The sequence below is a fragment of the Piliocolobus tephrosceles genome, chromosome 20 (assembly GCF_002776525.5).
Source record: "Piliocolobus tephrosceles isolate RC106 chromosome 20, ASM277652v3, whole genome shotgun sequence".
Taxonomy (NCBI): Eukaryota; Metazoa; Chordata; class Mammalia; order Primates; family Cercopithecidae; genus Piliocolobus; species Piliocolobus tephrosceles.
In genome coordinates, this window is record NC_045453.1 from 30,324,723 (window position 1) to 30,337,095 (window position 12,373).

The window sequence follows — 12,373 nt, forward strand, 5'->3', positions numbered from 1 at the left end:
TGTCTACCCCCCCGGCTGTGGAGGGCAGGATTTCTTTGCCCCAGGGCTGCTGTCTTGAGGGGCTGCATGCCTGTCCAGGGTGGGGGCTGCTCTGCGCACTGGAGAATGTTCAGCCTCACCCCCGTCTCTGTTCACTAGATGTCAGCAGCAGCAGCCCCCTCCCCAGTTGCAACAATCAGAAATGTCTCCAGACACTGGCACATGGCCCCTGGTGGGCAAAATCTCCCCTGGCTGAGATCTCCTGATGTAGCGCAGGGTTCTCAGCTTCTCTGAGCCTCATCTCTTCATGGAGACACGCATTCTCATGAGCAAGGGTTCTATCCCACAACCCCGTGAAAGCACAGCTGCTGCTCACATGGCAGAGCTGAGAAAACTTTGACTCAGAGAGGCACAGCGACTTGCCCAGGGGTACAAGCACCCGCAGCTGACCTGGGGTATGCAAGGCCCTTCCAAGTCCTTGGAATGCTCAGTGGCCCCTTCTCATCCCTCGAGCCTCTGTCCCAATGTCACCTCCTCGGAAGGGCCCTCCCTGTCTCCCTGCGCTAGCGTAGGCTCTTGCCCCCGCTCTTCCGATGCGCTTTCTTACCCCTCTGCCGTGTCCCCCACAGGACTTGGCCTAGCAAGCATCGTGACTGTGTGCGTATTGACTTGTCCTCTTCACTGTCCCCCACTGGCCTATGGGCCCCTCAAGGTGGGGGGCTCCTGAATGTGCTCCCTGCTGTTGCTCCAGGCCTTGGCGCAGTGCAGACGAATCACAGAGCAATCAAATGGCTCATTGGAAAGGTTCTCAAGGCAAGGCTGCTGGCTGCACCACACCATTCATTCTCCACATATTCTTCGCTAACAAGGCCCCTGATTTTTAGCTCCTGGTCATATGGAAGTGTGACCAAGTGCTGGCCAGTAAGATGTAAGTAGAAGTCTTGTGTGAAGTCTTTCGGGAAGTGTCCTTACAGGAAGAAGTAAGCCCCTGCTTATCCCTTTCTCTTTCCTGATGACTGAAGGTGGGATGTGATGGCTGGAGCACAAGCAGCTGCCTTGGACAATGAGGTAGAAGCTCTGTGTTGAGGATGGAGGGTCAACACGGTAGAAGGGATCTGGTCTTTGGTGACTTCTAGAAGTTGCCTTACCATGCCGAGCTGGGCTTCTCTTACATGAGGGTGAAGTCATCTTCTGTTTCATTTAAGCCATGCTGCCCCTGGGCCTCTGCTCCATGCACCACACTGAACCCTAACCAGTCCTCTAGGCTCTGAGACTGCCCAGGATGGAAAAGGGAGCAGATGTTGGTTCTGCCCAGGCTGTTCTCAAATAAGTGGGTCCCATGAGGTTCTTTAATTATTATAGAAGGAGCTCGCACATGCACTGTTGAGGCTAATCTGCCCATTTCCCAAGGTCAGGGGATCATTTGTGCCCCCAGGTGACAGGTGTGGTGCTGAGGGTCACAGGGATGTGAGGGGAAGGAATGAGCTAGGATTCAACTCCTGCAGTACCAGATCCTGGACCTGTGTTCCTTAGATGACACTGCTGCCTCTGACCTTCAGTCATGCCCACCATCCATCCATCCATCCATCCATCCATCCATCCATCCATCCATCCATTTCTTCATTCACTCAATGAGTGTTCACACTATGCTTGCTAAATGCTGGGGACAGGGTAGTAAACGCTACAGCTTCTGGAATCCTGGAGTGAAACAGACAAGTAGGTGGAGATAGACCGTGAGCCCCCAGACAGAGAAACAGACATGGAGATTACAAAACACTGGGCAGGGAGTCAAAAGGGGAGATGGAATTGAAAGTGACTAGTAGGGTGGCTTCAGAGAGAAGAGATGGGAAAGTACGCTCTGATCAGGGGAAGTGAGGTTGAGAAGTGAAGAAGTGGGAACTGAGGGCTGTGAGAGCTGGTAATGGTGCTCCAGGGAGAGGGAACAGCCAGTGCAAAAGTTATAGGCTACGGGTGGCCCAGGTAGGTCAGGGGATGGGGTGACTGGAATGGGAGGGGCCAGTCTTGAAGAATTTTTGGTGAAGGGATCAGACCATGTGGAGCCTGGTCAATGAATTATAAGAAGAGCTGGTACTACACAGGCTCTTACTCAGTGCTTTGCATGTCATAGTTGATATTTTTGGTACCGACTTGTATGCCCTTACCATTCATCCAGTGGTGACCAGCAACAAACACCCGTGACTTCCTGGGCTCGGAGACTTTCTCAGACCACTGCAGCTGCTCTTCCCATGCACTGGCAGGCTGTTCACACACTCCCTGGCTAGAAGCATCCTGCAACCAATGTCTGCTAAGATGGGTGGATACATACCTCAGCTCCCTCACCTCCCGGCTGGAATAAACTTGATCTCAGGGTTATCGAGGGTGCATTCTTCACTGGCTCCCAAAGTTCCCAAGAAGAGTTGAGCCCACCGGGACAACCTACCTGCTAAGATGCCCTGTGTTGCTGCCTGCCTTCCCCTTCCCTGGCTCACTTTCCCCTCTCCTCTGCTAGGGCTTCCTGGGATCACTCATGTTCTTGTCTCCCAATCTGCTCCTGGGACAACCCAACCTGAGACACAGAATTTGCTCATTTAGTCCTCATGGTGATCCCAGAGAGGAGGCACTATCATTGCTCCCATTGCAGAGAAGAAAATCAAACCAAGGCACAGAGACATTAAGTCATTTGCTTCAGGACACACAGGAAATGGCAGAGCTGAGACTTGAACTCCATGGAGGCTCTGAGTCTGTGTGTTGACCACCCCGTCTGCAGCATCGTTTATATTTGGTCCTGACTATGACTTGAGGTAGGCGGGGGTTCCATGCAGACCAGCGGTTCTTCAGCTGTGGTTCTTCCCTAGCGACAGCAGCAGCACCTGGGAATTTGTCTGAAAGAGTGATTTGGGTGGCTCACCCCCAGAGCTTGATTCTGTGGGTCTTGAGGTGGGCCCGGGAGGTTCTGGTGTACGCTCAAGTTTGAAAACCATTGGTGTAAGAGAGTGGTGTAGACGTGACGTGCAGGAGAGGAATGGGAAGCAGCAGAGGGGTCTCCATCCCAGGGAGGAGAGGCTTCAGGGGAGAGAAGGGGTGCGGGGGGTGGAAAGGGGTCAGATTCAGGCCACATTGAGGGTTGAGCTGACAGACTTGGAGGTGGATGGGGTGTTGGGCATGAGGGGAGGAAAAACCAAACATGACCCCTAGATGTTTGGCTTCTGCCAGCAAGTGGATCTCAGCAACATCCCCAGAGTGGGGAACACCAGGGGAAGCTGGCTGGGCAGGGCTGAGGGGTCCATGTGAAAATGAGGGGGTGGCATGCATTGAAAGGGGGCTGCCCCTTGACAATTCTGCTATGCCCCTCTCCCCAACCCTGTATTTTCCAGAAGCAAGACTCTTTCTGGGAACCTGACTCCCTCTGAGAACAAGCCTGGCTGAGCAGCTTTGGGACGAGTGGGTTGGGGCAGGAGCCGGGGCCACTGGGTGGTGGTGATGGGGGAGGGGTGGTGCACATGCTGCAAAGTCCAGTCCTGCAAAGTCCAGTGGCCTGTGAAGGGAGAAACAACTGTAGTACCCGGGGAACCTCTGTTCCTGGAAGAGATGGTCAGGCAGAGGCTAGCTCACCCCACACCCCAGCTGTGATGTCCTGACTCCAAAACATCTAAAGCTCAGGGCGGAAAAAAAAAAAAGATAGCCGTATTTCACTATTGCATTTCAAAGCTTTCAGACAATGGTTGCCACCCAAAGATGGAAGCTCCCAAGGCAGGTCACCCTGCTGCGCAAAAAGGGCTTTGGCTGGGACATCAGTGGGCTCCCTGTGAATGGTCACATCGGATAACAGAGTTATCCTAACATCAGCAACTGATTTAAGAAGTAGGCGATTATTTTAAAATAGCATTTTAAAATATTTTCATCATTTAACTGTGTGCAGTATTCACATGCCCAGAAAAGCAATCTCCATCACAACACAAGGATGCATGGGCAAGGATTGGGTGGTGGGGGAAAGGGGAATGCTTAGGACTTGCAGAAATATGGAGTTCAGTGGAGAGCTGTAGAATGGAAAGGAGCTGAAGAGATGGCATATCAGGAAGGAGGACTGCCACAGAGAAAGGGATGGTGGTGGGAATGACCGTGTCTGGCCTTCAGCTGGCAAGATGGCCCTCTGAGCTCAGTAGGAGATACCTGTGATGGGCCAGGTAAAGAAACAGGTCTGACTGGAAAGGCAGGTGTGGATTCACTGAGCACAGGAGTGTGATTTCTCAGGGCTGGCAGGTAGAGAAGGAAAACAGGCACTTGTTTCTGGAAGGGGATAAAATCTTTGATTTTACTCAATCTGATCCAACATATATTAATTGTGCACCTACCACGTGTAGGCACAGTTGTACACAGAAGATACAATGGTGAACCAGACAGACATGGCCCTGTCCATAGAGCACACACTCTGAGGGTGACAGCTTAGAGAGCATCACGTGATGTTGTGGTGGTGTGGCCTGATGGGGTGAGGGACCTGCCAAGGTCACACATGGCTGGATCAGAGTCCCAGGCCCTGACTGCCAGCCCAGTGCCTTTCAGCCTGTCCTTGAGCAGGGACTCCTGGGAACACACTGTGGGTGTACCAGGTGGCCCCAGTGCCCTCGTGAGCAGCTTCAGCAGAGGGTAGTGAACTCTCCACCCTGTGGATCCTTCTGGAAAGAAAAGATATGTTTTCTTGCTGCTGGTGGAACTTTAGCCACAAGGAACCTACTTTTCTCCCATATTTCTCCATACTGAAAGGGGTCTCTCAATTTGGGGCTAATCTCAGACAGACCGAGGGGAGGGTGCCCCCCAGGCAGACTGCTCCTCAGGCATCCTAAGCATGTATCCTGAATTCACAGGAGGCATGGAATAAATTTAGACCAAGGGTGGAGAAGGCAGCTGTCAGAATTTTCAGCCTCCTTTCTTGGCCTGGGCAATTCTGCTCAGCCCAAACTTGCTTAGCCAAACCAAAGCCCTTTGGGGCATGGCTGTACCTCCTTAGAAGACGTCTGAGGTGGTATCTGCTGTTGTTCTGGCACATCTTCAGGAAAGAGGTCTCATCTCCAGTTCAAGTAATTTATCCTGGAATTCCTTGCAACCATAAACACGCTAACCCTGAGAAGGGCTTGGATAAACGTGAATTTCTCCATCTTATCACACTCCCACAGATGTCTCAGCAACGAAGCAGCTGAGGCCAGGGAGCATCTAGACTCACTTCTTAATTGGTCTCTCACTTAATCGTAAGCCTTCAGCACTTTCTCACCTGGGTGTCCTTTCTTCATGCTATGCACATATACAAAGCCACCACAGAGTCATACAATTTAGGACTAGAAGGGATCTCTAAAAAATAACCAATGTGTTTCGGGTGCTACGAGCCAGGGACTGTGTTAAATGCTCAACCAGGATGAGCTCATTTGGCTTCCATTGTGAAACTACTGCCTTAGGGAGCTGCCCAGTCCAGCCTCTCAGAACAGGGAGAGAGCCCCCACCACCCTGCAGGGCTCCCCTGATTTGTCCTGAACAGCCCTGGTCTTTTAAGGAGGCTTTTGAGGTTGATGTTGCCCAACATTAAGCAGAAGTGAGGAGGAAGCAAGATGGAAAAGGGGCACCCACTCGAGTGAGCTTGGACCCTCAAGCTGGCCCTGCAGACCCCACTATGTCCTGGGAAGGCCGGGGGGGAGGTTCCGCCTTGCTGTCTTTGGGGTAGTGATAGAGCCACCCATACTGCACCTCCAGCCCTTGTAAGCTCTGCCCATGCTCTCATCCCTGCAGCCATGGGAGGTGGGGGCCACCTCTCATGCCCACAGCTGGCTCTTTGGGTCACGGTGAGAATTAAATGAGAAAACACATGTGGAGGGCTTAGCATGGGGCCCTGTGACTGGCAATCTGTGACAGGTGCAAGCTTCTCCTGAGTCCCGCTTTACAGATGGGGAAACTGAAGCCAGAGAGGATAAGTGACCAAGCTGGGTTTATGACTGATCCTCTGGAGCCCTGATCCCATGCTCCTTGTGGACTTGAATGCTGGATGCCGCCCAGACCCTGAACACGTGTCCAGGGAATCAGGGCACCCGTAAGGAGGATGAAAATGAGGCTGTGCACATGGAGACAGTGGTGTTTTCCCAGCATGCCCTATTAGGGAGGGGTTGTCAGTGCTCTCATCGAATAGATGGGGAGACCAGACCTTTTTGCCTGAGGCCACACAGGGAGGCAGGATTTGAATTCAGTTCTCTCAAACAGCAGAGGATGAGTGCTTAACACTCCCATCCCTACTGGTTCCTTCTCACAGGCAGAAAGGCAGGATCCCCCTGAGGCAGCCTCCCAAAGGCTGCACCGTTTCTGCTGACACCCCCAGGACACACCTGCAGGTGGCCACGGTTTCAAGGCGGTTGGTGGCCGGAGGGTGTCATGAGGAGCGTAAGGACCCCGCAGCTTCACTGCCTGGGCTGGCGTCCTGCACAGCCACTTGCCACCTGTGTGATCCCAGCCTGTGTCTGCTGCTCTGGACCCGGCTCAGAGTTGGATAACTAGAGAAGAGCACGTGGCACAGCTGGGATTGAACCCAGTCAGTGTGGCTCTCAGTCCATCCCAACTTCCTGCTACCACTGCCTCCAGGTCAAGCATGTAAGGCTCTTAGCACCGCTGGGCACACAGCAGGTTCCTCACAAGCCCCACTCCTGCTGTGTGCCACGGCCATCCCGGTTGCCCACCCTCTGCTCTGGGCTGTGTTCTGACCAGGGCCTGGCTCCCCAGGAGAGAGGAGGTATCCAGGGCAGAGGTACCAAGTCTGGGGGGTGGCCCTCTGTGAGCCCCTGGCCCACTGGGCTCCTGGCTTGCAAATAGCCCCCTCCCCCGGAAATGCCTCCAGATTTAAACACACCCATGTGCTGAGAAAAATACCAGGCCCCCTGCCCCCAGTGAGCACCAACCAGCACCAGGGATTTTGCTGTCGTGGCAGAGGGGTGTCCCCCGTGTGTTCCCTTCAACATCCACCTGCCTCTCAGGTGGCTTTGCAGGCCTTGTTTTTCTTGACCAAAGTCCTGAGCAGAAGGGACGAGCTCAGATGGGGTGGGGCTGCTCCCAGCTAACCCACAGCCAGAGTCTCTGAGAGCTAGAAGTTTCCAGCAAGAAATCCAGCCCAAGCCAACTCCGTTAATCATTCTCCGTGGATTCGGGACTCGGCCTGGATAGAGTTTTCAGGCCACAGGACGGCCCAGGCCCAGCATGAGGACGGGCACAAACATTCCAATGGGGGTGCTCTGGTGACCTGCCCAGGGAAGGGGCAGGGGCAGGGGTGGGGAGAGCGAACGCCCACCCTGTGGCTGGACAGAGCCAAGGGAGGCCCTGCTGTGATGCTGGAGGAGCGCTCCCCTGGGCTTGCTCACACCTCCTTCACCATGCTCCTTCCAGAGTCAGAGGGGTGGGACGGGATGCGATGAGAAATGGACTGGGAAACTGACCCCGGACAGCTGCGGAGACGCCCTCCTGCAGCCCACAGAGCAGGCTTCTGTGTATTCCTAAATACCCATACGTACTTTGCAGAGTGGACTATGCCGGGTTCAGACACGAGAAAGAAAAGGGAAGCATGGCAACAGGTGCATGAGATCAACAAGGAGAGGCTCAGGCCTGCTGGGCACACACTGCATGCCAGGCACCATGCCCAGCGCCCAGGAGCCACCTGTCTAATGCTCCCGCCATGCGAGCCGTAAGGACTGTCACTGTATCCACTTCTTAGTAGGAACACGAGGCTCCACCGGGTTAGACCTTTGTCCAGGCCCCATGGTAAGAAATGGCAGAGCAGGCTGGACCGACCTCCGAGCCAGGTGTGGAGCAGGCCCGGGTGGAGAGGGGCGAGGTCCACACGTCACCTCAGAGACCCCAGTCCAACAGCAGGTTCCCCGTGACGTGGGGTAGGGGTGGCTGTCAACTCTTAGATCCTGGGATCACAGACCCCAAGGCCAGGACCCAGACCTACTGCCACCAGTTGGAGTGGAGGGGACGTCACTGGCAGGGGCCTGGGGCAGTGGGTGCAGTGTGGCCCCACGAGGGCCCAGTGGGGACCAAGCCGGGCGGGCAGCTGCACCCACTGACCCCTCTGCCTTTCCCTCTGTTTTGTTCTGTCCTCTCTCACAGGGACACCCACAGCCTGTGTTGCTCCAGGTCCACGTCTGCCCAACACACCTGCCTCCAATGGAGCAGCTCTTCTGTGGGGCTGGGGTGGTTCTCCTAGGAGAGCAGCCTACACTACAGGCCCATGAGCAAAGGTTGCCCGGAACAGGGCACCTGAAAGAGGCCTGGGGGCCTGAGGGCACGAGTGTGTGAAGAAGCGGGAAGGGCGCCCCATGAGAGGGAATAGCATTATGGAGGGACTCAGAGGCAAGGGCCAGGCCGGGTGCGCCTGGGACTGGCTGCACGGGGGCGTACGGTGTGCTGAGTTCTGGCTGGGAAGCAGGAGGAGGAGGAGGAGGAGGAGGAGGAGGAGGAGCAGAGGGCTGGGTCTGGCTAACTGAAGGCTGAAGTTCAGGAGTTCAGTGTTCTGATCCTGGGGGCGATAGGGAGCCACTGAAGGTTAGGGCCAGGGAGTAACAGGACTGGAGTTGTAGCTCCCAGGATCCCCTGAATGCTGAGAGAATGGACGGAGGGGCCAGAGGGACATGGGAGGCCAGTGGAGAGATTCCTTCCACAGCCAAGAGAGACGTGGTGGCTTGGCTGGAGGTGGTTTTGGAAGTGGGGAGAATGGGTGAGTGGAGGATTCTGAAAGTGGATTTTGATGGGACCCTCCCCAAGGAGGCTTCACCAGAAGCAGAAAAGATCTTCCCGAATCCCAAGGGAAGATGTGGGGACCCTACCCTGTTGCTGGGGTGCCGGGAGGGGCCTGCTGCGCTTCTCATTGCTCTGAGGGCTCCTGCCCCTTCTTTGGGGAGACAGGCTCTTCCCGTTTCACCAAGGAGCAGCTGGAAGCCCTCAGAGCAATGAGAAGGCCAAGGAGGACACGGGAGCTGTGCTGGGACTTGCCACCCCCTACCAGGGGAGGACACACTGGCGGGGAAGGAGTGGGCCAGCGGGAGGCCCCTCTGGATGTGTGGGCTGAGATTGAGGTTCGGGGTTTGGGTGGGGGCAGAAAGGCAGTTCTGTCTGGACGTTGACAGTCAGCAGAGGAGGTGGGAGGGAGCTTGTCACTTCCAGACCCATCCTGCAGCCCCTCATCTCAGGCAGAAAGTCTCTGGATGGTCTAGGACACCTCCAGCCCTGGCCTTAGATATCCCCTGTCCGAAACTGGAATCAGCCAGAAAATCAATGCTTAATCTGGTGACTTCAAGAGGAACATCGGCCACCACCTCGGAACCTGGACCCAGACCTGTGTTTTCGTAAATACCCCGGCTTGGAGTGAAGTCCTTGTTCAAAGTCCCCCACTGGTTAGTGGGATTCAAACCCCAGCTGAGGTCCAGAGATCGTGCACTTGGTTCTGCGTGGGGGTGCGTGGCAGCCAAGGAAGTGGGTTCAGAGGCCATGGGGCTTACCAGGTACCTTGATCAGGGAATCTGAGATGCATCCTGGCTGCCACAGCCCTGGTCCAGGAATCACAGTGGGCTGGGGTGATGGGACCAGCCTGGCTGGGCACAGGGGCCAGAGAAAGGAAGGGAAGAGATGGCATCCAGGGGCCTCCAGCTAAGGGCACAAAGGGACAAGGACACCGGGCCTTGGGGAGCTCATGGTGCTGTGGGAGAACAAGCGGAATGAGGATCCCCCATGACAAAAGCAGAAACCCAGGCTCGGAGGGTCGCTCGCAGGCAGGTGGCAGAGCAGGGATGCGAAGCAGGGGGAGCCTGCTGCAGCCGCCACCTCTTTGGGTGGGAGCGTGCTTCACTGACTTTTTCTTGTCCAACAAACACTTACTTGCTGTGTGTCAGGCCCGTCCAAGCGCGACAGGTGTCCACTCCCTAAAACTCCCCCAATAACCCTGAGGTCAGTGCTGATGGGAAACCAGGCACAGGGTGGGTGGCCACTTGCCCGGAGCCAGGCAGCCTGGGAGAGGGCTCAGCTACCCAGACAGCTCCAGGGCAGAGCGCATGCCCCGGAACAAGGAGGACCAGGAGGCCTCGATTTACCCTTCAGCCCGGGTCCCACAAAGGGCCAAGGTCAGGAACTGCCCCTTCTCTGTCCTTAATCTCACGCCAGGACCCGGGCCAAGTAAGAGGTGAGTCCTCAAGGCTGCCAGCCACAGCCTGTGTCGGAGCCTCCTGGGGAGGGGCTGCTGAACCCCTGGTCACACCCGACTTCCCTGCACAGCGCCTGGGGCCGGGGCCTTGGAGCTGTGATTTGCATCCAGTCCCTTGGCAGATGTCAGCTACCACTCACACTGGGGTCTGAGTACAGGCCTGGCCCCCGAAAGGGTGCTGCTCATTTGAGAAGACACAAGCGTCTCAGGCAGAACACAAGGGGCCCATAAGATGTGGGACAGAGTTTACGGGACACAGAGAGAAACCCCGCCTCAGATAAGGCCCGGGAGGGCTACAGGGTGGAGGAGGAGGTCAAAGGGCCAAGTTAAGAGGCGGGACATCCAGGCGGAAGGCACTCCCCAAACAGAGGCCCGGAAGCTGGAGAGGGCTGTTCCTAGCTGCAGTAATTAGATCCCGGGAGCAAATAAGGAAGAAGATATAAGAGAAGAAAGATGGGTGGGTCGGGCCAGACCCTGAAAGGCCCCGAGGGACAGGTTAATCGGCCAGGTTTCCAGACCTACTGGGCATCAGGGTCACCTGCGGGAGTTCATTCCTTCACTCATTCAAGAGGTGCATACTGAGTGCTACTGTGGGCCAGACATAGTTCTCAGCCCTGGGGAGCCCAGGGGGAGCTGATGGATGAGACCTCTACCCTGGTGGAGACAGAAGTGGCATCAGAGGACAGAGACTGTAATTAAAGAAACAGCGTATAAAATAATGGCAGATCCCTCCGGATGCTCAGAGGCAAATAGACCAGGACATAGTAGAGAGTGCCTGAGCTGGGAGAGGGGCCATTTGAACCGAGTCCCCGAGATGAGCCAGAGGAGAGATCCTAGAAGTGGGTGGGAAGCCCCCAGAACACATGGACGCTGGCAGCCCCTGCAGGGACTGGACACAAAGCCGCTGAAGGATGCATCGAGGCCATCACCTCTGGGCAGATGGTCACGCGCAGGGCATCACCTGTGCTCTGCAGATGAACGGCCTGACTTGAGATTTGAGGGTCTGCAGAGATGGGGTGGGTGTAGGGGGTCTCAGAATCAGAAACTCTGACCCTGGGTGAGACCTCGGGGACCAGCCCCTGGCCCAGGGGTCCTGAACCAAATTGAGGCAGAAGGCTGCATCCATGCCCCCGCGCCCCCCTGCCCTGCGAATTCAAGTATGGGCTTTGTTTGCAAAAGCAGATCAGGGGCGCCACCTGGTGGCTAGAGCTGAGGCCGTGGCCGCTTCAGCCCAGGCCGGGGTCCAGGGTGGCCAGGGCTCAGGAGGCCGGTCCCTTTAGGTCACTTCTGATTTTGTAGATGTTTGTGGTTACACAATTAATATGTGTACCTTGCAGATACAGTAGAAAACCCAGATAAAGCTGAAAGAAAGCAACCACCTGGAATTTCGCACCCAGAACAAACCCTTCTTCACGTGTGCCTGGATTTCTTTCTAGGCTTTTCTTTATCCATCCAGGCATTTTCATACAAAAAGGGAATCACACACCACAGAGAGTCTGTAACCTGCCAAGCTGTTTCCCACTCACCGCTAGATCGTGGCTCTCTTCGTGCCAATCAATCTGCTTTTACAACATCATTCCTGCAGCTGTGCACGCCCTGTGGGTGTGGCCAGAAAGTGACTGAGGCCGACTGAGCCCCTGTAGGTTGGATTTCTTTGGAGCAAAGTGAGTTTTCTGGAGTTTTTTCACTTTGTTTTTGACTCCCTTGGAGAAGATAGGAACTTCAAAGCCCTCATTTCTCTGGTGCAAAACGGGTTTTGACAAATCCACATTTAGGGGTAAACTTCAGGGTGCCAGGGTCCAACCCCTGCCGCCTCCCTGTGTCTGAAGCTGGGAGCATAGGGGCACTTGCCACTCACGCTGTGAACTGCCCTGGGCCCCTCTGGTAGCCTGAGGGTTTACACTGCCTGAAGTGGACGCACAGGCAGATCATATGCCTCACAGGGCTGTTTTGTGTTCAACAGGTGGTCTTTGTAAAGCACTCCATGCAGCGCTCAGCCTGTGGTCAGCCCTTGGTAACTGTCAGCTTTGTTACCATTCAAGGGACTACGGGGTGTGGGACAAGAGCACTGCGGCTCCCCAGGCCTGTGTTCTCGTCACTGGCTGTGGGATGGGGGCCTGTTCTCATCACCTGCTGAAGGGCTGGAATGCCTCCTTGGGGTCCCGGTGGGGCCTG